Source organism: Oryx dammah, unplaced genomic scaffold (genome assembly GCF_014754425.2).
Source record: "Oryx dammah isolate SB20612 unplaced genomic scaffold, SCBI_Odam_1.1 HiC_scaffold_19, whole genome shotgun sequence".
Classification (NCBI taxonomy): Eukaryota; Metazoa; Chordata; class Mammalia; order Artiodactyla; family Bovidae; genus Oryx; species Oryx dammah.
In genome coordinates, this window is record NW_024070203.1 from 88133203 (window position 1) to 88159323 (window position 26121).

Here is a 26121-nt window from a genome sequence, read left to right on the forward strand (position 1 = left end):
AGGAAGAGGGAGTAGAGTGAGAGGATAGTAAGTGAGCCAACTCCTCAGTGTTCATGGGCGGAAGTCAACAGACACTGTCTTAAGTTAAAATATTTATGAGTAAAAGTTTCTCTATTGTTTAGAGTTGTGGAAAGAAAGAATTAATCACTCAGCCATGTCTGACTCTTTGTGACCCCATGGACTGTAGCCCACCAGGCTCCTCTGTCCATGGGATTCTCCAGGCAAGAATACTGGAGTGGGTTGCCATGCCCTTCTTCAAGGGATCTTCCCAGCCCAGGCATTGAACCTGGGTCTCCTGCATAGCAGGCAGATTCTTTACCATCTGAGCCAACACGGACGAACAGTGGAAGCAACCACCAAGAAGAACCAGAACGGTAAACACTCCTAAATGGTTGTTCCCAGAGGAAAAATCTGGGAATATGTTTGGGAAGGGGTGAAGTAGAGTAGGAAATCTTTGCTTCTTGCTGTAGTACCTATCTTACCAAAATTTTTTTCCATCTGAATGTATTATTTTGATGATAATTTTTTAAAAAGTCAAACTAAAACCCTTTCAAGTAATCTGACATTATTTTACCTGGATGCATCACATGTATTTTGTTAATGATTGAACACAGTCTCTATTTAACAAAGATGGAACAAGAAGGGCAACACTCTTTTATTTCAGAGAACCCTTGAACATCATTTCTACCAATATAGGCAGGAAAAGTCATCAGCTGTCATTTATGCAGAATTTAAAAATTCAGTTACAATGGATAAAGCAAGGAAGATACAGCTCAAGAGAGTATTTGGATGTTGCTGGGCATGAGGTTTCTAATTGCTGATATAACTGGAGCAGATGCTTTTGTGGCCCTCAAAGGGGTGTTGAAGTCCTCGTGCATCAATCTGGGGCTCTCCCTGAGCATCCAGGTTGATTGGGCCCTGTGGTCCTTTATGACCCCTCTCCACTCAGCAGAGGTAGGTGTGACGTTCCCATGCAGTGGAGCTCGCTACTGTTTTCTCAAGAGGTGTTTTGGCAATATGATCTCTTTCCTGAATCTCTGGACCACCTTTCTGGGCCCAGGGCTCACTGCCAGGCAGGCTCTGCTCCTTGCCTAGTACAGCATCCAGCCTTTTTATCCCAGCTGCTCTGCTCCAAAGCTGCCAAAGAAATGTCTGGCGCTGGGAATTCTGAGTTCTTGTGGTGTGAGAGAGGTGACTTGGCTTCAGATAGCCAGCATGTTGCTGAAAATGGCCACGCTCGGCCTTGTTTCCCTAAGTGCAGTAGTGTTGCTGGTAAAAGCGAGGAAGGAGAAGCTAGAATTACTTCAGAACTCTTTCAGTGCTGAGTTTCTAGAAGCCTCCCAGTTGACGGAAGCCATCTTCCAAGGATATTTTGCATATTCAGGTGGGGGATGCTCTATGTATCCAGCAGGTACCAGCAATACCTGGAGAAAAGCAAATCTCAACCCAGGACTTGTTGCATGCAATCTGAAGTGCACATCTTTTATTATATTTTGTGTCTTATTTAAATTAAGTAATTTTTTCTTCTTTATTATTTTCCAAATCAGATCAGAATATGCCAGCTCTGCATTAATCACCAACTCTTAATTTTTTCTGGTTATTCCAAAGTACTTATTTTCTTGAATAACTTCTCTTTTTCAGCTTTCTTTTCTGGGACAACAGATAGGGGACTCACGTGCCAATCTAGTTTTTATTCTATTAATGGATGAATTCGGAGAGTGTGGAAATAGTCCTCTTTCATGAAACTGTGAATCTAAGAATAATCCAATGCCAGACTATGCTTGTGTTATGGGTGGGTGTGACACATTCAGGCTTTTAAGTATTTTTTTTTAAAATAGAATCATAGATTTCCTTGATTGGTCTAAGGTCAGATTAAGTACTCTTCCCTTTAATGTTAAGATACAAGTTTTCTCTACATTTTCAAAGTCAGCCTCTCCCCTTGACCTCCACCTGTGCGCTTTCCCTCTCACCTCCTCAACTTCAACCTTTTTATTGGTGTTTTTCTTGGACATTTAAACGTGAAGCAGACTCCCTACTACCGAAAAAAGTTTTCCTGAATTTTAGGGCCCCCTGTGGTCACTGATGTGTCCATCATCTATTAACTCTCTTGCCAGCAGGCATTTTTTTGAAACACTGACGATTTTCAAAGCGCTGTGTTAGTGCCTTAAGATGAGTAAGATGTATTCTTTCCACCAAAGAGGTTTGCAGCCATAGAAGAGGCTCTCCCTAGGTTGTGGCCTGACTTCCGTCACTTCCTAGCTGTGGCAAGTGTCTTTAACTCTCTGCACTTCACCCTCCTCCACCTGAAAAATAGGCAATATCACTTAAAGTCACCATAATTCTGTGATTTATGAATAAGTAATAATATGATAGTATGTAGTAACTGGCTGTAAGGGAACAATACAATTACAGTGGAAATTCAGTGGAAGGTAAAACCACCTTCTGCTGTCTCATCAAGTGGAAAAGGTAGCAATTTTAATGGAATCCCCCCGAAAAATTCCAGCATACAGAAATCTGAGTGAAGCTGTGGAGACCAGAAGGTTGCAGATGTGTGTAAGACATGGCACACAGTCTTAAATAACTGCCAAATTGTTTCCACTTCACCAGCTTGCTAATCAATAGAGTTGTTAGGTCAAGCACTGAGAGTGAGGTAGAGCAAGATGGCATAGGATTGGAGAAGGATGATGGAGAATGTCAACTTTTAGGAGTTGGATGGAGAAAGAGGATTTGATAAAGAAGCCAGAGGAAGTCTAGAGAAAGAAATTCACCAAGTTTCCAAAGGAGAGAGTAATCCACATAGTGAAACGCCTCAGAAGTTGAAGAGTGTGAGAAGTGATCAAAAGCGATTTTACTAACCAAGAGTTCATTGGTGAATTCTGAGCATGAGAGGAAAGTCACTCAGCATTGAATTTAATATTGAGATATTGAGAAAATAAAACTATGAGAGATCAGTGTTTTATAATTAAATGGGCCACTGCCATTTGAGAGGATAATGAGCAAAGCTTTCTTTTCCTCTCTCTCAGTCTCTCACATTGTCTCTTTCTCTTTTAAGAACAGAAATCTTTGGCTTCTATTTGTGCCAATTCCATCTTGTTTCTTTGCCAATGGTGTTTCATTGCTAGACGACTCTGCTGTAAACAAATTAACAAAATTTGCTAACCTATCAACTATTACAGAACTCTTCAAAACCGGCGAGCAGTAAACAAAAGCTGGAGGAATTTGGGTATATGCTGGGATCGTTAATTTACTTAATAACTTTTAAGCATTACTAAATTCTAACTAACACTTTTACCAGTAAAATGGTAATTTGTAAGCAGCCGACTTTGACTACTGCGGGAACATTCATCTTTTAAGTTCAAAACCAAGGATATTCACCACTTGTATAGCTATTACATTATATATTTTATTGTATTATATTCCTTATCTCCAATGTAAGAATCTAGTACATAATGAGAAAGAGCAAAAGGCCCAAAGGAAAGAACAGGTAATCTTAAAAGTTGCCCTTTTGCTTGCTCAAAAGCTTGAACTAATAACCGTAGTCATCAATAACTTATTAAGTGCTAGGGATTTGATTGGAATTTTATTGTCTCTATATTTTCCAATTACCCCCAATATACAGGTAGGGAAATTGAAAGCTTGATAGTCACTAAATCATCCAGAAGCCCATAGGAGAGAGTGGGTGAGGCAGCACCTGAATAAGAGCTTTTTAAGTCTTTACTCTTCAGTTCTCAATCAGCCCAGGGACAGTACATTCAACCCCTGGGTGGATGTAGATGGAAGGCGTTTGATATCTGTCAAAGGACAAATATTTATTAGTCAGAGATATTTGGCTTTAAGTAACAGAAACTCACACACATTAGCTTAAACAAGCAGAAGGAAATAGGCTGGAAGAACAATGCTGTATTTCAAGGAAGACCTGAGCAACCTGTCTTCAGGAACAACAGAAATCAAGGAAGCTCTAGGACTTAAAAATTAAAGTTATCAGTTGCCTATTATGCAAACACTGAGTGCTTTTTTCCTGGTTCTCTCAGCTTTGTTGACATATGGTTCAAATCTTTGCAAGAAATCCTGTGGACTGGCAATGACAGGCTTCCAGTGAGTCAGAGCTCTGTGAGTGGTGCTGTTACCCATTACCAGGGCCCAGGGTCACATAGTATACACATAGCTATAAAGTTCAATTCTCTATGTCAGGGAGAATTCTCAGAAAATGGTAAGACTTGGGAAAATGGTGTCACAAATGGGACAATATTTGGAATAAGACTATCCTAGAAAATCATTATGTATATAAATGCTAAATCATGATCTCTTCTGCACTGAATATTGGCATTAAGGAAAGGTGAGGACCCACAGGGAGAGAGAACTGCTGACTGACTCTTCTACTCTTTTCACAGATGCTATGAGAATGTATAACTGGACAATTTTGTTGGCCTAGGAGAATTTTGATAGGCAGAGTGCCTGACGAACTATGGATGGAGGTTCATGATATTGTACAGGAAGCTGTAACCAAAACCATCTCCAAGAAGAAGAAATGCAAGAAGGCAAAATGGCTGTCTGAGGAGGCCTTACAAATAGCTGAGAGAAGAAGAGAAGCAAGAGGCAACAGAGAAAAGGAAAGATATACCCATGTGAATGCAGAGCAAGGAGAGATAAGAAAGCTTTCCTCAGCAATCAATGCAAAGAAATAGAGGAAAACAATAGAATGGGAAAGACTAGAGAACTCTTCAAGAAAATTAGAGATACCAAAGGAATTCATGTAAAGGACAGAAATGGTAAAGGCCTAAGAGAAGCAGAAGAAATCAAGGAGGGGTGGCAAGAATACACAGAAGAACTGTGCGAAAAACACCTTCATGACCCAGATAACTGTGATGGTGTGGTCACTCACCTACAGCCAGATATCCTGGGGTGCAAAGTCAAGTGGGGCTTAGGAAGCATCACTACGAACAAAGCTAGCAGAGGTGATGGAACTCCAGTTGAGCTATTTCAAATCCTAAAAGATGATGCTGTTAAAGTGCTGCACTCAATATACCACCAAATTTGGAAAACTCAGCAGTGGCCACAGGACTGGAAAAGGTCAGTTTTCATTCCAATCCCAAAGAAGGGCAATGCCAAAGAATGTTCAAACTACCACACAATTGCATCATTTCACATGCTAGCAAGGTAATGCTCATAGTAGGTTCACTCTGAGGTAGGTTTCAACAGTATGTGAACTGAGAACTTCCAGATGTACAACCTGGACTTAGAAAAGGCAGAAGAATCATCCACTGGATCAGAGAAAAAGCAAAAGAATTTCAGAAAAAAAACCTACTTCTGCTTCATTGGCTAAGCTAAAGTCTTTGACTGTGTGGATCACAACAAACTGTGGAAAATTCTTAAAGAGATGGGAATACCAGATCACTCTATCTGTCTCCTGAGACACTTGTATGCAGTTTAAGAAGCAACAGTTAGAACTGGACATGGAACAATGGACTGGTTCAAAATTGAAAAAGGAGTACGTCAAAGCTGTTTATTGTCACCTTGCTTATTTAACTTATATGCAGAGTACATCAAGCAAAATCCTGGGCCAAATGAAGCACAAGCTGGAATCAAGACTGCCAGAAGTATCAATAACCTCAGATATGCACATGGTACCACCCTAATGGCAGAAAGCGAAGAGGAACTAAAGAACCTGTTGATGAAGGTGAAAGAGGAGAGTAAAAGCTGGCTTTTTAAAAACTCAGCCTTTGGAAAACTAAGATCATGTCATCATGGCAAATAGTCAGAGAAAAAATTGAAACAATGACAGGCTTTCTTTTCTTGGGGTCCAAATTCACTGCAGATGGTGACTGCAGACATGAAATTAAGAGATGCTTGCTCCTTGGAAGAAAAGCCATGACAAGCCTAGACAGGGTTTTAAAAAGCAGAGACATCACTTTGCTGACAAAGGTCTGTCTAGTCAAAGCTATAGTTTTTCCAGTTGTCATGGACGGATGTGGTGAGAGTTGAACCATAAAGAAGGCTGAGGGCTGAAAAACTGATTCCTTTGAATGTGGAGCTGGAGGAGACTCTTGAGAGTCCCTTGGACTGCAAGGAGATCCACCCAGTCCATCCTAAAGGAAATCAACCCTGAATATTCATTGGAAGGACTGATGCTGAAGCTGAAACTCCAATACTTGGGCCACCTGATGCGAAGAGCTGACTCATTGGAAGAGACTCTGATGCTGGGAAAGATTGAGGGCAGGAAGAGAATCAGGCAACAGAGAATGAGACTCAATGGACATGAGTTTGAGCAAACTTCAGAGACAGTGAAGGACAGGGAAGCCTGGGGTGCTGCAGTCTACGGGTCTCAGAGTTAGACATGACTGAGTGACTGAGCAACAACAAGGAGAGTGTTGGCTCCCATTTTCCCAGAAGAAACTATGATTGCTGAAGGAAGGGTTAATGTCAATTAGGCAACCAGAAAAGACCATGAGAGAATGGGCTGAGGGCAACGGGCAGTACATTTTTGAGGAACTGAAAGAAAGCTGGTGTGCCTGTGATGCAAATAACAAAAGGGACCATCAAATTATCATATAATATATTTTCACAGCCCTTTCTGTTTTATATGGACCCTTATCACAGTCACTATTTTAACTTTTCTTTATGTGATTATTGAGTTAATCATAAATCCTCTTCTCATAATCTTAAGGTAATGAACATATGTTTTAAAATGAGTAGCAGATTCAGGAATAAAAGGAAATTTGGGAAAAAATGAGGAACAGGAAACAGGAGAGGTTGAGCTTCCTGTTTGTTTTTGCTTACCATTGTATTCCCACTACTCAAACTCAGCACCTAGTACCCAACAGAGAAGCCTGAAGACACAGGTGGGCTCTGAACCCACAGGGTTGTGTCGATTCAGCTTCCATTTTCATTCTTGGGCCTTTAATTCAGAAATTTTACCATATATGAGGGGAATGTCTTCATTCCCCCCGCTTTGTTCATTTAGCAGCAAGCTCTGAAGGGAGCGGGTGTGTGTAGCAGTTACTACACACACCCGGGTGTCTGTGCATATTAGTGTGTGTGTGTGTGTGTGTGTGTGATAGTGACCAGGGTGAATAGGAAGACTCCCGCCCAACACCTGATACATGAAACAATTTTAAAGATAAATTTAAGACATAAGATTTACCCATTGTGATTTTGTTCTTTTACGTCTTTCAGGGGAGCTCAAGAAACCCAGAAAAATAATTCTAAAGAACATATTTCCTGCATTCCCTCTGGTAACTCTTGTTTATTTACTGGTTAACATTTCCTACCTAACTTTTCTGACACCCAAGGAAATTCTCTCTTCAGGTTTGTACATAAATTGCTAAGACAATAAATAATAATAAGGACAGCATATGTAAGTATCCCTTTACCAGTTGGAACTGTTGTTTGCTTTTCACTATTTTATAGAGAATCTATTGTAATCTTTGAAGATGACAGAGGGGACAGAGTATGGTTTGGTTAAGAAAAGAGTTTCACACTTAATCATGGTAATATGTTTTTTGCTAATATGGAAAAGTATACATAATGCTTGCATACGACGCAGGTTCAAGGTCAGCCTTCCTTTCATGATCTCATCTCACCAGAGTGATGCTGGGTGATCAGAGCTTCTATCTACTAAAACTCTGACAATGTGAATTTTCCAAATATTCTTCTAGGTGATGTAAAGAATGATAAACTTGAAATGTAGGACAGTAGCAACTAAAATAATAGATGCTAATATATATAGTTAATATAAATATTAATATGTAATACAATGTCATTATTTATCATAAATAACTCTAAAATATATGGTGGCAAAGGGCTCTGAACATATTGGAAATTTGACTAAAAGATAACTATTTGAGACCCCTAATTGTAGAATAAAAAATGAAATAAGAAAATCTTAAGGAAATAAAACATATATTTAAAAATGAGCAACAGATTCAAGGAATAAAAGGAAATTTGAGGAACAGGAAATATGAGAGACTAGCAATTTCCTCAAACCAGCATTAGCCTTTGAGTAACCACCTTCTGTGATAAGCTATCAGCCAGTACCTTGGGGACTAATCTCCTCTGAGTGGTTATTACTGCTTTGGTAAATCCTTGGGGCACTGGGAATAAACATGGGGGAGGTTTAATACAAAAGTCATAACACACTCTGGCTGAGGTCTTGAGCTCCTGCCATGTAGGAAGTTGCCATTGCATGATATCAGTGTAGATTCACAGTGCTCTAGCTGTCTTTGGGAGCTGTATGCTAGAAATAATCAAGATTCTGAGAATTTGTAAGAACAACCTGACTGCTAAATTGGATAAAAGCAAGTAGGGTGTTAGTTGCTCAGCCATGTCTGACTCTTTGCAACACCATGGACCGTAGCCTGCCAGGCTCCTTTGTCCATGGACTTCTCCAGGCAAGAATGCTGGAGTGGGTTGCCATGCCCTCCTCCAGGGGATCTTCCCGACCCAGGGGTCAAACCCAGGTCTCTTGCATTGCAGGTGGATTCTTTACCATCTGAGCCATCAGAGAAGCCTTCTACTTTGATTATGTAGAAGATAAATTAACAAAGCTAGCTATAGATGTGGTGAGGGCTGTTGGTCAGCTGGCTAGCTGTAATGGTTCACTGAAGCTGACATCTGTTATGGCCAGTCATAAAGATTGTGAAAAATAATGAATATCTCTTCTCAAGCTGTCATGATAGTTGCAACATTTTTGTGGGTGGTATAGTAATTTTGGTATGTGTGGAAGACTCATGAAGTATTTTGACATATTCTTTTAGACATATCCTCAGATCTTGTTTAAATTCTGAAAGAATACTTTTATTGCAAATACCTATTTTTATTGTATTATGAACTTAAATTAATAAAAAAATCAGAGCTATACACAAAAACTGTGTGTACAGGGACAACCATCATACTAAGAGAGCAAAAAATTAAAGATCACAAAAATATTCAATAAACTTGAAATAGATAAATAATTTCCAGCAAGTCATATAATAGACCACCCTGAGCTTTTCCCAAAGATCGTAGTTTTGAAGAATGCTTAAAGTAAAAACACAATAATGATAGAATTTCGTTGTATCTACCACTAGCAGCACCTGAGGGCTTCCCAAGCACGCTAATGGTAGAGAACCCGCCTGCCAAAGCAGGAGACTTAAGAGAGGTGCGTTCAAACCCTGGGTCGGGAAGATCCCCTGGAGGAGGGCATGGCAACCCACTCCAGTATTCTTGCCTGAAGAATCCTGTGGACAGGGGAGCCTGGCGGGCTGTAGTCCCTGGGGTCACAAAGAGTCGGACACGACTGAAGCGATTTAGCAATTAGAGAAAAGGCAGGATCTACATTACAGTATATAACAGAAATAAAGTTAATATGATCTGCAGGTGATTTTTGTTTATTCCTTACTAAAATTTCTGTCGTCTGACATCGTCGAGTCTGTTCAGCAGAGGTTCCTTTATTTGCTTACAAAGGTACCACTGCATTCCAGGATCTTCCATAGTGAGGGTCAGATTTAGCAGGCGGGAAACAAGAACAGGCAAGTGCTCCTGTGGGGTCACAAGTTACAGCATCTGCTATTCTGAAACGTCAGCTTAACTTGATCACCAACAGAGTCCATCTTTTCATCTTCACTTGAATTTAAACTGACTTTCAGTCTGGATGAAGAAGAGTTTCACGGGAGCACCCTTTAGTTGCAGAAAAGGAAAGAGGCAACAACTTGACCGCATAAGGATACTACTGGAGAAAGCTGGCCTGATGCCGTAATTACCAGAATAGTAAAATAGTCTTGGTAGCCTCAGCATGCTAAAAGCTTTACTTGGATTATCACATTTAGCTCTCTCAGTAATACAGAAGGCAGATACTACTGTTATCTCCATTTTACAGAAAATGAAACAGGTTTCTACAAGTTGAGTCACTTGCCCAACGTCACACTGCATGAAGTGGAAACAAGCTTCAAATCTGGGCAGCTTCTTTGGGATGTTTGTCTCTCACTAAGTACAAAATATAAGAATGAACACTCGGAGGAAGCAGCATTTTAATCACCATCAACTTTGCCTGACTTGCAACCAGCCTTTCTTTTCAGTTCTTGCTTCTGCTTCCATCTAATAATGTAATGAAAGTCGCTCAGTTGTGTCCGACTCTTTGCGACCCCAGGGTCTATACAGTCCATGGAATTCTCCGGGAAAGAATACTGGAGTGGGAGCCTTTCTCTTCTTCAGGGCATCTTCCCAACCCAGGGATCGAACCCAGGTCTCCCACATGGCAGGCAGATTCTGTACCAGCTGAGCCGCCAGGGAAGCCCACCTAGCCATCTCCTAATTGTATCAGTTACTGAGTAGCCACTAGGATTTGAGGATCTAGCTAGGTATGCTGGCTGTAGAAAGGAATAAGACTTGGCTTCTGCATTCAGGCAGAGTTTAGTCTGCCTGGACAGTCAGGTGTGCCAAAACCACAGTAAGATCCCTGCCACGTGGGGGCCTCCAGCCTACACAGGGTGGGTACACAGGGAAAGACAATCTTCTTTTTAACCGCTGATCCTCAGTGTTCTCAGACCTAAAATGGGAATAAATAATGCTTACCTCCTAAGGATGTGGGATGTATTAAATGAGCTAAGGCATGCAAACAGTACAAAGCCACAGTGATAGTTACTATTACTTGTATTATTATTTGATATTCATTTGCATCAAAATGGAAGGCAGGGGACTTCCCTGGTGGTCCAAGGGCTAAGACTCTCAGTACAGGGGGAAGGGTTAAGGAATTAGATCCCGTATGCTGCAACTAAGACCCAGCACAGCCAAATAAGGAAATAAATATTACATTTTTTAAAAAAGTGGAAGGCAAGAGTCACCATAGTGTAAGTAGTTGAAATTTGTCCCTAATACCCACATGCATGTTCTTTTTCCCTCTCTCAGTTTTTGGATAATTGATAACAGGCTATGAAATGACAGGTTATCTTTCTCAAGGGTATTTTACTCATTAAAAGGAGTTTTCTTAATGATTTAAGCCCCAAATGAGTGACCTTCTAATTAAAGGGTTTCATAACTTGTAACTTGCTATGTTATACTTTGGGGCTATAGATTTGTATCTATCTCTTAAAGACATCACAAAAGTGACTGACTTTTCTCCCTAGGACTTTTCTTTATGTGAATTGCTTACATTAACTTCCTAATATTCTATGGTTTTGTTTTTAAAATCTAGCTCTTTGGTTTATGTAAAACTTGTTTTTATGTATATTTGGAAGAAGTCTTCTAAATGTATCTTTTTTTCTGAAATGAATAGCCAATTACCAATCTGTTTTGTTTTGATAGTTTTTAATTTTAAAATATATATGGGTCTATTTCTGAATGATTTATTCTGTTCTATTAATCTATTCTGTATTAGTATGCAGTTTCTTAAAAATACCAACGTTTTCAGTTACCCAATTGGGTTGAATATTGTCTCCCAAAATTCATGTCCTTACCTGAACCTCAGAATGTGAATCTGTTTGGAAACCATGCTTTTACAGATGTAGTTAGGTTAAGAAGAGGTCATAGTGTGTATAGGATGGGCACTTAATTCAACAAGATGATGTCTTTGAAAGCAGATGAGCAGAGCTGGCAGAGGGAAGATGTGTGACGGGACACCGAGAATGCCATGGATTTCTGAGGCAACGTTTGGAGTAATGTACCTGCAAGGAGATCCAACTAGTCCATCCTAAAGGAGATCAGTCCTAAATATTCATTGGAAGGACTGATGATGAGCTGAAAGTCCAATACTTTGGCCACCTGCTGCGAAGACCTGACTCATTTGAAAAGACTCTGATGCTGGGAAAGATTGAAGGCAGGAAGAAAAGGGGACGACAGAGGATGAGATGGTTGAATGGCATCACCGACACGATGGACACGAGTTTGGGCAAACTGCTGGAGTTGGTGATGGACAGGGAAGCCTGGCGTGCTGCAGTCCATGGGGTCACAAACAGTCAGACACGACTGAGCGACTGAACTGAACTGATCTGCAAGTTGGGGAAAAGGCCAAGAGTGGCCAGAAACTTGACCCTTCAGAGAAGGCAAGTGGCCTTCCCACAGAACTGTGGGAGAGGAAATTCCTGGTTTTTTCATGTCACCCAGGTTCTGGTACTCTGTGGCAGCCCTAGAGAACATACACAGTTTTTAATGCTCTTAAAGAAAAGTCCTATTTGGTTATCTGGTTCAGTTCAGTTCAGTTCAGTCGCTCAGTCGTGTCCAACTCTTTGCGACCCCATGAATTGCAGCATGCCAGGCCTCGCTGTAGTGTATGTCAATTTTCCTGTAAATTTCTTGTAAAAAATGAGTATTAGTTATTACTGCCTTTTCATACGCCATGGCAAATTCTATTTGGATTTTTATTTTCATTACTTGGTTGTACTGGTTACTTCCAGAAGAACTCACATTTTCCAATACTGAGTCTTTCTTTTCAAGATGATTATCTTGCTATTTATTAGGTTATCTTTATGTCTTCAAAGTTTTATAATTTTCTTTACAAAGATCTTGAAATTTTTGTTCATTCTTATATATTCCATATTTTCTTTTTTTGATAGCAATTATGCTTGGGATACTTTAATCCCTCATTATTTTTTTTTCTAACTGGTGATTGTTGGTATTTAGGAAAGCCATTTTTATTGTGGATGATCTTGTATTTGGCTACTTAACTGAACTCTCACTATTCCAATAATTTTTTAGAAGACTATTTCTCATTTGCTAAGAAGATAATTGTCATCTTCAGAAAAAAAATTTTGTTTCTTCCACTTTAGTTTTTAGATATCACTTATATGTTTTGCCTTGTGGTGATGACCAACACCTCCAGAGCAAGGTTGAAAACTGTAATGATATTTGCATCCTTGCTCTGATCTTAACTTCAGTGGAAATAATTTTTATGTTTTACAATTAAAAATAACTAATGCAAGTTTATACATATATGCAATCACATAGGAATTTATAGGAAAATTCTTATTCTAGCATATTTTCCTTTTCTTTCCTTACAGTGATAAGCTTTTGTTTAGTTGAGTAAAAATAAATATGAATTCCCCACCCCCGCCAAAAAAAGTAAAAGAGAGACATGAAGCTTTCATGAACCCTGAAGAGTAGATGTATATTTCTACATTGCACCATCTTTCTATCTCAGGCATTCCCATCATCACTGTGGACTCATCAAAAGAGATGATGGTTCCAGTGGCTTTCCCTGTGGTTATCTGTTCACTCTGGAGGGTAAGACAACTCTACATATGGTCCTCTGCACTTTTCTAAAACAGTTTCTAATGTGATTTACCTGAGATTTCCTTGGTCAATGTTCTGGGGAATTCTCTTTACCTCCACCTGTTTCTTTTGTCCCGTGTGGTTCCCTTTTTCAGCTGATTCTTTGTTTTGGGAGGGCATGTTATTTTGTAACTTCGTGTAAAAGGTAATGGGAGAAAAATTTCACGAGATATTGCAAGTATGTAAGTGTCTATTTTATTTTCTTCTTTGAGTGATAGCTTGCAAGTAATAGAAGTCTTTGGAAATAATTTTGCTTCAGAATTTTGAGGTATTTCTCTGTTGAATTCTAAATTCCAATATTGCTGTTGACATTTCAAAATCATTCTAATTTTTTAAATTTCTTGTTTAATTGTTCTGGTTAGACATTCTAGTATATTCTAATTCTGAATCCTATATATGTGGCCAAAGCCCTGTTTTTCCCCCCCAACCTGAAAAAAATGTAGGTACGTTTTTGGTCTTCAGTATTTTAAAACATTTAATGGTAATGGATTTTTATGTGTCTTTATTTTCACCTATTGTGTTAGACCTTCATGAGCCTTTTCAAAATGGAAAATATTTTGGTTTGGGGAAATTTTCTTGGATCATTTCATTGATAAATGCCTCCTCTCTCTTTCTGTTGTTTTTTCTGGAATTTTTGTTATTTTCATGTGAACCTCCTGAACTTGTCTTTTGATTTTCTTATCTCTTGTTTCCTATTTTTAACCTCTATTTGCTTGCTTGTTGTTACTTTTTTGTTGCCGTTTGTTGTTCAGCCAAATCAAACTCTTTGCAACCCCATGGACTGCAGCATGCCAGGCTTCCCTGTCCTTCACCATCTCCCAGAGCTTGCTCAAACTCATGTCCATCGAGTTGGTGATGCCATCCAACCATCTCATCCTCTGTTTTCCGCTTCTCCTCCTGCCTTCAATCTTTTCCAGCACCAGAGCCTTAATGAGTTGGCTCTTTGCATCAGGTGGCCAAAGTATTGTAGCTTCAGCTTCAGCATCAGTCCTTCCAATAAATATTCAGGACTGATTTCCTTTAGGATGGACTGGTTTGATCTTACTGTCCAAGGGACTCTCAAGAGTCTTCTCCCACTCCACAGTTCAAAAGCATCAATTCTTCAGCGCTCAGTATTCTTTATGGTCCAACTCTCACATCCATACATGACCACTGGGAAAGCAGTAGTTTTCAGATGTTTTGTGAGCCTTAACTGTCTGCTCTTATTTGGCCCATAATAATGGACCAAAAAGTTGATTGGAAACTCCAAATGTATACATATAGCTTATATGCTATATATGTGGCGATCTGAGTGAACCAATTGTTAAGGCATTGTCAAGGTCAGAATCTGTACATCTTTCATCTTGGGTAGTCAGGTTCCCCAGAGAAGTCTTCTAATCTTCTTAAAAGCAGGACTCTGACTTTCGGGTATTGGGAGCTGAGCTGGGGAGTGGGACTAGAGAGCACAGTCTCTGCAGTTAGTAATCAATGAATATAAACTCATCTCATTTTCACAGAGTACCTAGAACTTCAACTGTGCTGACATCTCCCATCAATAAATCTGCAGTCATTTGCTATGGTAGCACAGGAGCAGTTGCCTAGGGATTAAGACTAGATCTGAATTCTAGATCATTTCCACATAATCTTCTTTATTTAAGTGATGTAACTGCCCCAGCCCCAGTCAGACCTAATTCCGTTAATTTACATGATGTTTTTGAGCATTCTGCAGAGTAAATCACCTTGTTTCTCAACTTCTGCTTTAAAGACCCACATTTGTAATGCATCTTTAATGCATTTGCTTTCCAATTTACAATATTTTGGAATATTTTTCTCAAAAAATAAAAACAAAAACAAAACCTTTTCTCTTTTCCCCCTTCCTCATGGGGATATTTATTTGAAAACTTCTTCATTCTGGTTTTACTGGGATTACATGAGTGAAGGTACAGCGTGTTGGGCAGAATAGTGGAGTGGGTAGCCTTGCCTTTCTCGAGGGGATCCTCCCAACCCAGGGATCAAACCCGGGCTCCTCCATTGCAGGAGGATTTTGTTTTTAATTTTTTACCATCTGAGCCATCAGGGAAGCCCCCAAATGCTGAAGCGGGTAGCCTATCCCTTCTCCAGTGAATCTTTCCCACCCAGGAGTGGAACCAGTCTCCTGCGTTGTATCGTAAAACATGTTTCATGGCTTAACATATTTGTTGTGTGTAGCTGAATTTAAGAGGCTTCCCTGGTGGCTCAGATGGTAAAGAATCTGCCTGCCATGTAGGAGACCCAGCTTTGAGCCCTGGGTTGGGAAGATCCTCTGGAGAAGGAAATGGCTACCTCGTTCAGTATTCTTGGGGCTTCCCTGATAGTTCAGATAGTAAAGAATCTGACTGAAATTCAGGAGATCCAGATTCCACCCCTGGCTCAGGAAGATCCCCTGGAGAAGGGAATGGCAACCCCCTCCTGTATTCTTGCCAGGAGAATCCCATGGATGGAGGAACCTGGTTGGGCTACTGTCGATGGGGTCTCAAAGAGTCAGACATGACTGAGCTGCTAACACACACACACACACACACACAGAAGAGTAGCTTAAATAGGGGCTTCCCAGGTGGCTCAGAGGCAAAGAGTCTGCTTGCCAATGTAGGAGATGGAGGAAATGGCTTTGATCCCTGGGTTGGGAAGGTCCCCTGGGGAAGGAAATGGCAACTCACTCTGGTATTCTTGCCTGGAGAACCCGAGGGACAGAGGAGCCACGGGGCTGCAAAGAGTTGGACATGACTGAGCATGCACTCACGGCTTAAATAGATGTTTCTTCAGTCTGACATTTTAAACCTAAGACTTTTTTTTTTAATGTGTTGCAAAGATTTTTTTTTTTAAACAGGTAATATGTCCATCAAGAAATCTGAGTTGAGCAGACTCATTATTTTGAATAAATTTTAAAGGAAAGGTGTTGAAAGACATTTGACTTAAAAATCTTTGTCTCAGTGATATAAATTATTTTAAAACAAGCATGTGATTAGTCTACATTGTCTTGTTTCATGGTATAGTGAAATATTTTCTTCCTTTTAATGGCTGGCCCCATTCTCAGGCTAAATTTGGTGTTAGCACGTTTACATATGGCCCACAAGGCACAACTCTACCCAGATGTCCTGTAGTCTTACCATGCTTCAGTTCCACGTGCTTAGGTTAATGGTGCATTCAAAATTTCTATCTCAGTTAAAATCTTGTGGAGGATGAGGTGTCTAATGGCAAGTTAGAAAATTCCTTATTACCTGGGATCTTTGAGCATTTTAATATATAAGGGAGATCTTACAGGTTGTCCCCTTTTCCCTTCCCTTACCTGATTTTATTCAGGTAAAAAGCAAAATTACACTCATCTTCAAGGGGATGAATCATAATGGATCTTGGCTAACCCCTGTAATCTCATACTCCTGGCCTGTGATTTGTTTAGGAGTGGGTGTGAGACCAGCTTTTGCCAATAAAATGTAAGAGAGAGTCCAATGCAGGGCTGATGAGAAATATTGCTCTCTCTGATAAAAAAGAGAAGCCAGAACAATCTCTCTGTCCTTTCCTTTCTTGGATTTTATCATGTAAAGGTGGGATGCTTGAAGCTGTGCTGACCATCTTGTAACCCTGATATGCAAGACAAGAGAACACGGACAAATGGAACACTCATCTTGTGAAGCTGGAAATATAACCAGCCCTAGAACTGCTTCCCTCCAGACTTCTTTATATGACTTAACTTAATACACTTAGGATTTAAGATACTTTTATCTAGTCGTCTGCTGCTGCTGCTGCTGCTAAGTCGGTTCAGTCGTGTCTGACTCTGTGCGACCCCAGAGATGGCAGCCCACCAGGTTCCCCCATCCCTGGGATTCTCCAGGCAAGAACACTGGAGTGGGTTGCCATTTCCTTTTCCAATGCATGAAAGTGAAAAGTGAAAGTGAAGTCGCTCAGTTGTGCCCGACTCCTAGCGACCCCATGGACTGCAGCCCACCAGGCTCCTCCGTCCATCCAGTCTAATTTAAACCAAAAATATTTTAACTGGAAAAATGGTAAAATGCGAGCTGTTTGGTGGTCATTAAGTGATGAGATGGTAATCAATATCTTTAAACCTGTTTTGTCATTTACAAATTGGAGTTGACACTCACCACTTAAGGATTTATGAGAATTAAATGAGGTAGTTTAAATTTAAAATGAGGGGTTGTGTGGGAAGCATGTCACAAGGAAAAGGATACATGTCTACATGTACAACAGAAGTTAACACAACATTATAAGGCAATTATACTCCATAAAAAATAATAACATTTTATAAAGTAAAATAAGGTGCTTTTCTCAGTGTCTGGTAGCTGGTAGTCTCTAAATAAATAATAGTAAACCTTATCTTAAATTAATTAAGACATCTAGCTTCTTTCATTTTAATAATTGTCTTAATAACACTCATTTCTTGGCCTAATGAGACTATACACACTTGGGAAGCAAGCCCAGCCTTATGTGTATCTTTTCATGTCCAGTATGAGGCACAGGATAAATGTTCCATAAAATTAATGAAACATAATGAACATAGTAGGCATGCAATGCCTTTTTATTAAGTTAATGAATAAAAGGGTGAGTGAGTGAATTAGCGTGAATTGTCTGCAGTGTTTATTGATTACCCTAAATTGTTAGAAGGAAAGGTGACGTAGTATCCAAGTAAGTTCTGTGAAAAATTTGGCAGAGTTCCTCCAGAGAAGGTGGGATGGGATGGCAATGTGAGCTCTATACGGAACGTTGCGCCGTGTCCCTTACGATAAAGCGGTCCACCGAATCCTGGGGAAGTATCCCGGAGCTGCGCAAGCGAAATCTCTTTGAACTGTGTTAGGACAGAGCTTATCTCTTACCCTATCTGGAATTTTGTCTTAGAATCTTACAGGCTTATGCAGCATTAAATTTCATTTTATAGAATACACATTTAGCATTTTGCCATAAGCGGAACTCATTAAAACAAATGGAATGTACCAGAGAGGTTTCTACAGAACAAAGTGTTCCTTGTAAAAGCCCAGGGCCTCTGTAATTCTCTTCTCTTTCTGAACGGATGGTTCATTCTGGGCACCAAGCAGAGCTCCAAATCCAATGTCATCATCTGCTGGTCCCAATCTTATCACAACAGTTTGTATTTTTAAAGGAAATACATAAAACTGAAAGATAATATTTTTTTGTTTGCTCACAGGAAACAAGCATTGTGTTTTTCACTGAAAAATTCTGGCTCACACAACCCTTGACATCACAACTTGATCTCAAAGCCCATTCTTGTTTTGGAATTTTTTGAAAATTTGATTGCAAGTTCTGCAGAAATCATGATTTAAAAAGCAAGAGCTCAAACTGTTCTTGATGCTGGTTCCACAGGTTCCAAGTTACCTCAGGTCAGTGTAAAGGAAATTACTTAAACCAATGATCAAACGTGTGTAATGTCCTCGAGAAAGAAGTGATTTATGTCTAAATATTTTATGAACATAAAGGCTGAATCTGAGAGAAACAGCTTTGAAAAACCAAAGTCCTTGAAGAATTAATGGTATCGTTTCTTTGGTTACTCTTCTGGAAAGACACTGAAAGAGTCTGGGGATGGTATCTGAGGTTAAGGGGGAAAGCCACTAACAGGACCTTGCCATACGGTTTCTTCACCTTGTAGATGAGCTGAAAGACGACCCTTGCTGAGTCTTCAAACCCCAGTCACTGGAAGACTCATCTTGTGGTCTGATACGGAATGTCTGTTCACAGATTTGTGAATCAGTGATGACAGAAGGGAGAGTGTGGCTGACAGGTGGAACCCGACTGCATTGAGGAAATTTTCAGCTGTGCTAAAACCAGTGAATGGAGGGCTGAAGCTCCAGTGAGAGACAGGATTCAGTGAGAAGTCTATAAAGCAGGCTATGCAAAGTGTTTGAGAATGACAGTGTCACTCTCTGTCCTGAGATGGAGACTGTATGTTTGACACTGAGGATGGAGATGTGCATGACAATCCCTCATCCTCCTAAAATTGTTGCTTAAATGAAATTGTGCCTATGACAAAGACAATACTCGCCATTATATGTGAGGCAAAAGTAGCCATCAAGCAGAGGCAATTATTTAGACTCTCTTCAGATACTACTCTAACTCAGACAGCTATGATAGGAGCAGGCCAACCATTCTATCTCAGACATCCATGATTTACTGATTCTGATTTTTATAGCAAGAGAGAATGGATAAAAGACTTTCTGACATGGAGAGAGAGAATCATCTTTCATTCCACAACTATCAAGACTCCTTTAAAAGCACGAGAAAATGTCCAGCAAAGTTGAAGCCAGTGCTGATGATGAGTCTAAGAGTTCATTGACACACAGTGTGTCTGAGATTGTACAGAAGTTACCTGGTGGCCAAGTCTATCTCAAAAACTCTCCCTTCTACTCTTCTCCTCCCCATTACAGATGGCCAACTTTCTACTGACTTCTTTCAAAATTTCCAACAAAGGCTAGAGATAGTTGGCTACTTGAGAAAAATTGAGCACATTAAAGGGTGTGGCTAAGGTACTTACTATTTTCAAAATTTGAAGAGGAATATTTCAGACAGAACAGAGTAAAACAGAAAGAAAAGAAAGTCTTTTGAAATTGCATCAAGGAGCTCAGGAAGATAAGAACCCATCTGCAGAAATGAGAAGATGTGGCACATGGGTCTTTTTTTTTTTTTTTTTTTTTTTTACTGGTATTTGAAACTCCTCATGTACAAGATTGAACTTCTTCCCAAGCAAGCCTTCTCTAGTTTTACCTCTCAGTAAGTGGCATCAATATCTTCCCAGCAATGAACACTCATACTTAAGAGCTATCTTTGAACCCTCCTCCCCCTCCCTCCCCAATATTCAACAGGCTATCTAAAGTCTTATTGATTCTATCTTGACAGGGTTTCTCACATTGCTTCTCTTTTTTCCATTGCCATTGCTACCTTCTTAGTACAAGTCCTTAACTTCTGACCACCAATTCTAGAGTGTTTGCCAATATCAACAATCAATTATTTAAAAAAAAAAAAAAGTAGTTGCTGCCATACCTTCTTGTGGTATCCTAGAGAGATGTTTGGTCTTTGGCTCATATCCCTGGCAGAGAGCTCCTAAAACCCTTGGATTTTTCTGAGTGATAAGGGTGGGAAAAAAATAAAACTTCTTTTGTTCTAATGGGTGACTCTTAGGGATCCTTAGATACCTTCAGGATGGTGTTATGTCATCAGAAAACCTAAGCCTTGATTAGAAGCTTAGAAACTTTAGCTCTGCTTTCCCAGTCTTCCGGAAGGGGAGGGTCTGGAGATTAAGTTAACCACGTATTATTTAGGTTATTATAATGACCTCCTGTTATTTAATCAATCATGTTTATGTTATGAGACTCTTGGGGTTTGGAGAGCGTCTGGGCTGGTGAACACATCTGTATGCCAGAAGGGGGCACACCCCACCTCTAAGGAGACGGAAGCTCCCGCACTCACGACCCTCTGAATCGTGCCCTGGGTGCCTCTTCGCCTGGCTGTTCATTTCTATCGTTATAATACCTTTTCTAATAAACCAGTAAACATAAGTGAAGTGTGTTCCTGAGTTCTGTGAGTCATGCTAGCAGCTAACTGAACCTAAGGAAGGGATTGTGGGAAACCCTAATTTATAGCTAGTCGGTCAGAAGTATAAGAGACCGAGGTTTGCAGTTGGAATCTGAAGTGGATATGATCTTGTGGATTTTGTGGGTTTTCTGGATCTTCCTGCTAACATTCATGACCCCCCTGAGAGGGCACCCAGACAAATTTTCCACATATTATCCATCTTCATTTCACATAAAATGCCAGGAACCGGCACCTTGTAAATCAGTTCAGTTGCTCAGTCATGTCCGACTCTTTGCAACCCCATGGACTACAGCAGGCCAGGCTTCCTTGTCCATCACCAACCTTGTGAATATCAGACTGGAAAATGATATACCATTCAATATGTATTATTATATCATGTATATGTACTATTACTGCCATTTAGAAATTATAAAATAACTTAGAAATCTGAAAAAAAAAACTCATAATTAGATAACCCCTAAAAATGTGTTTAGTATATGGTCTACTAAATCTAGGTCATATATTGAATTCTAAGCTTATACGGCTTTAACTTTCTTTGGCAGACTTATCTGAAAATTCTTTAAGTCTCTGAAATAGGCAAACTAAGATCATCTGGTTTTAATTAGCTTATTCAAGACAGTGAATTATGATGGTCAATGGAAATTAACACCAGTTTTTAGGGAATAAAGTAAATCATGCTCTGGGCATTGCCAAATATGTTATTTTGATTGTTTTGACCTTAAACAAGCTAGTTCTCTCAAATGATTCAGTAAATAAACTTGATCTTACTCCAAGCTTCCCCAAAATTTTAAACACAGAAATCCTTTTAATTGTACTACTTTGTTTTAAAACAAGTGGTATAGAATTTGGAAACCCTACACACAAATGAAAATAAATTATCTTACAAAGTAAAAAAGAGATGATTTTTGTATTCAAGGAATGTTTGTACAGCCACTATTTGCCAGGCAAAAACTTTTCAAGGCTTCAAATGTAATCTAAGGATGGAAATGGGAGATAATCTGATAAATAGGAGGCTACAATGGCACCCCACTCCAGTACTCTTGCCTGGAAAATCCCATGGACAGAGGAGCCTGTAGGCTGCAGTCCATGGGGTCGCGAAGAGTCCAACATGACTGAGTGACTTCACTTTCACTTTTTACTTTCATGCATTGGAGAAGGAATGGCAACTCACTCCAGTGTTCTTGCCTGGAGAATCCCAGGGATGGGGGAGCCTGGTGGGCTGCCGTCTATGGGGTCGCACAGAGTCGGACACGACTGAAGCAACTTAGCAGCAGCAGCAGCACAGCATCAGAGCCCGTTCAATACTTTCCCAGTACCCAGAGGAAAGGCCAGTATAGGCTTTACCTGACACAATTTCAGTTGAGATTAAAGACAGAAATACCAGAGAGAACAAGTCAGCTTTGTACCTCAGTTCAGTTCAGTTCAGTTCAGTTCCTCAGTCGTGTCCGACTTTTGCGACCCCATGAATCGAAGCACTCCTGGCCTCCCTGTCCATCACCAACTCCCAGAGTTCACTCGAGCTAATGTCCATCTAGTCAGTGATGCCATCCAACCATCTCATCCTCTGTCATCCCTTCTTCTCCTGCCCTCAATCCCTCCCAGCATCAGGGTCTTTTCCAATGAGTCAACTCTTCACATGACATGGCCAAAGGATTGGAGTTTCAGCTTTAGCATCAGTCCTTCCAATGAACACCCCAGACTGATCTCCTTTAGGATGGACTGGTTGGATTTCCTTGCAGTCCAAGGGACTCTCAAGAGTCTTCTCCAACACTACAGTTCAAAAGCATCAATTCTTCAGCGCTCAGCTTTCTTCACAGTTCAACTCTCACATCCATACATGACCACTGGAAAAACCATAGTTTTGACTAGACAGACCTTTGTTGGCAAAGTAATGTCTCTGCTTTTGAATGCAGGAGACCCCAGTTCGACTCCTAGGTTGGGAAGATCCGCTGAAGAAGGGATAGGCTACCCACTCCAGTATTCTTGGGCTTCCCTTGAGGCTCAACTGGTAAAGAATCCACCTGCAATGTGGGAGACCTGGGTTCGATCCCTGGATTGGGAAGATCCCCTGGAGAAGGGAAAGGCTACCCACTCCAGCATTCTGGCCTGGAGAATTCCATGAACTGTATAGTCCATGGAGTCATAAAGAGTCAGACACAACTGAGCGACTTTCACTTCACTTTACTTCACTTCAACCAATGGATTTAATTAATGTATTTATAAAAAGATAATCCAAGGTTATTGACTTTAGGAGGAGAACTCAGATTAACTGGTTTCAGATTAAGAAAGTTTTCACAACCAGCTTCCTGCCAAATTGTTAATAAATATGCAGACCCAATCAAATACAAAAGTGGTGTTTCTTTTGTGCAACTTGGCTTGCATTTTCCTGAAAGTTATCAGTGAGGGCAGGGCACTGATTTAGCTATCAAACCATTTTATGGGCCAGAGGGCTTTTCAAGGTGATATGCCTATATGTTACCTTCACAAGTCTGAGTCTTGGGAACTGTTCCTAACTGACGTTGATAGTGGGGTTGTCCACGGTCCAGCCCTGCTGGCTAATCCACTTCCAAACAGCAGCTGAGGAGCTGCAGCCAAGGTCCTCCATACAGACCCTTATGCTGATTGGAGGAAACCCTAGGAGAAGGCTTAGAGCAAAAGGGAAAAAAGTCCAGGTTTTGAGAGACAAATCTGACTGTGGAAGCCTTGAGATCTCATCACTGCCTCTGGAATTCTACCATGGCGATACAATTCATTTCTGCTGGATGAGAAAAAAATAGTGAATTTAACTCATCTTATGTCCTCTGCTACCATTAGCGTGGTCATCATCAACGTGTAATTATTGAGTGCCACTGTGTGACAGTGAAGGACAGGGAGGCCTGGTGTGCTGCAGGCCATGGGGTCTCAAAGAGTTGGACACGACTTAGCAGCTGAGTAACTGGGTACGTGCCCTTTAACTAGGGAATATGCAGCTCTTGTAAACCATGGAAAAGCAATGGAGAATTTTTAGGAGATTTAACAGAGAAATGAGTAGTCATATTAAGCATAAAAATTATAGGTAAATACACACATCTGTGTAAAATGAATGAATATTGATAGCCAAATGGCTATTTTGGCTTTGAATTAGTCTCCAGATTGGAAGTGACATGTTCCAATTAAGAACAGGTGATCACAAATATATAGTTGAAGCAATATAATATTTTAAAAGCATTTAACAGTCTTTTTCAATAGTTACTGAATGAACTACTAACACATTAAGCTTAAAAAATAAGTGCTACTTAATAAAGTTGTGAAGCTATTTTAGGTCCTCAGAGTACTATGGTCTTTAGACCCAGAGCATTATTGGGACATTTCCTTCCCATCAGTGATCCCATGAATTTCTGGGACCAATCAGATAACCAAGATAAGCACTGTTTCTTAATATCTGTAAGCTCTCTGGCCTCTAACATATCTCTTTGGAAATGGAAATATTAAGGACAAAGTGAAGTACAGTTATGGTCCCCTCAGAATTCTGGATCTCTAAACTTCTAGGTAAGTTAGATCAGATTCAAACAAGGAGGAGGTTAGAGAAAAACTATCTTTTGGGGAAGGAGAGATGCTCTCTTTATTTGAAGTCCTACCTCCCTTCTGTCGGGTAGTGGTCCTCTCATAGCAGCTCTTCCCTGCTCTGGCTCTATCCCAGGCCTGATTAGAAGCCATGGGCCTCTGTCCCTGGTCACCAAGGTGAGCAAGTTTACCTAAGGGCAGGCTCACGCTTCCTTCCTGCTGCCCACCATTCAATACCGAGAAGAGTTTTCTCGAACCTTGTTATACAGCTCAGTGCAATGTAAGAGTTGGTAAAGGAAAGTGAAGTCGCTCAGTTGTGTTCGACTCTTTGAGACCCCATGGACTGTAACCTACCAGGCTCCTGTGTCTGTGAGCTTTTTCAGGCAAGAATACTGGGGTGGGTTGCCATTTCCTGCTCCAGGGAATCTTCCCAACCCAGGGATCGAAGCCGGGTCTCCCACACTGCAGGCAGGCGCTTTACCGTCTGAGCCACCAGGGAAGCTACCAAGATCTGCTAAATATACAACAAATATGACTTTCCCAAGGTCCAGAGAGATAGCGCCCCAAGAAGCTAAAGTCTTCCCGAGGGAACCGCTCTTGGACACGTCCATGTCCTAATCTGGCTCCTCCCATTCCATGCTTCATTCTTCTGACTTCTGCTTTGCAGATCTATCCCCTCCCTTTTGGGAAACGTGCCTCTTAACCACAGCAATTGATCTCCTTCCACAATCCGTGCTTCTCTTCCACAGAAGTACTTTTTTTTTCTCCAAATCTGAGACATTCATGTCAAAGTAACATACTTCGTAGGTTAGGGGGAGGGTCAATGGTCTTCACTGACGTTTCCTAAGTAGCTTGGCAACAGCCAGGATGGACATGAGTCCTCCAGCCCCCTCTCAACCTGAGAGCGCACTGGGAGTCCACGAAGGGCAGCTTTGTGCAGTGAGGAATATTTAAAGCCCACACACATGTGCACACACACACACATGTGCGCACACACACACACATGTGCATACCCTCCCAAAGCACATCTCAGTTCTGATACATGGTGAATCACAATCCTACAATAGAATAGAGAAATATTTTTCTCCTTCATAACCAAACTTCACATTTTTTAGGCTAATACCAAAAATGCTATTTCCTTTCTTTCATTGTTTCCTTTTAATGATTAATGCCTTTTCTTCACAAAGATCCTATGGAAGCTTAGAGATTCCTTCAGGTTTTCCTGAGGGGAGAGAAGGTCTTATGCTTCAAGTTATCTTTTTTTCCAGTTACATTTTTAGCACAATAACTCAGGAGATTCGTTAATTCCTCATTTATTCATTGATTCATTCAACAGACATTTGTTGCGTGCCACTTGGTTCTTGGGGGGAAATATTGTATAAACATAAACAAGACATGCTTTCAGTCCACAAACAGCTCACAGATTAGGTGTAATACCATGTGGAAAGTGCCTTAAAAGGTGCTAAGCGGACATGGAAAAGTTCCAGTTAAATTTTACTTGGAGAGTCATGGTCCTATTTCTCATTTATTTTGATAATGTGAAGTAGTCATTCATTTGTGAGGGAACCGTTTCTTTTTTCCTTATTATATATTCATACTGCACTGTCTCTTAGAACTTACATTTGGGTTCTTGAGAAGTATTTGTGTTCTCTTCAACAGTCCTCTGTGTTCAACTGGAAGAAGAAACCACCACGCCTTCAACTTAAGAGTGATGGGTGATAACACAAAGGGTGACAAGACCTGAGAGACCCCAGTGACCTGGGCATA

At 40.4% G+C, this 26121-nt stretch overlaps 1 pseudogene; it reads left to right on the top strand.

The window, feature by feature from the left end:
- Window positions 1-748: 748 nt before the first annotated feature.
- LOC120878839 overlaps window positions 749-26121 on the top strand; it is a 55333-nt pseudogene continuing 29960 nt past the window's right edge.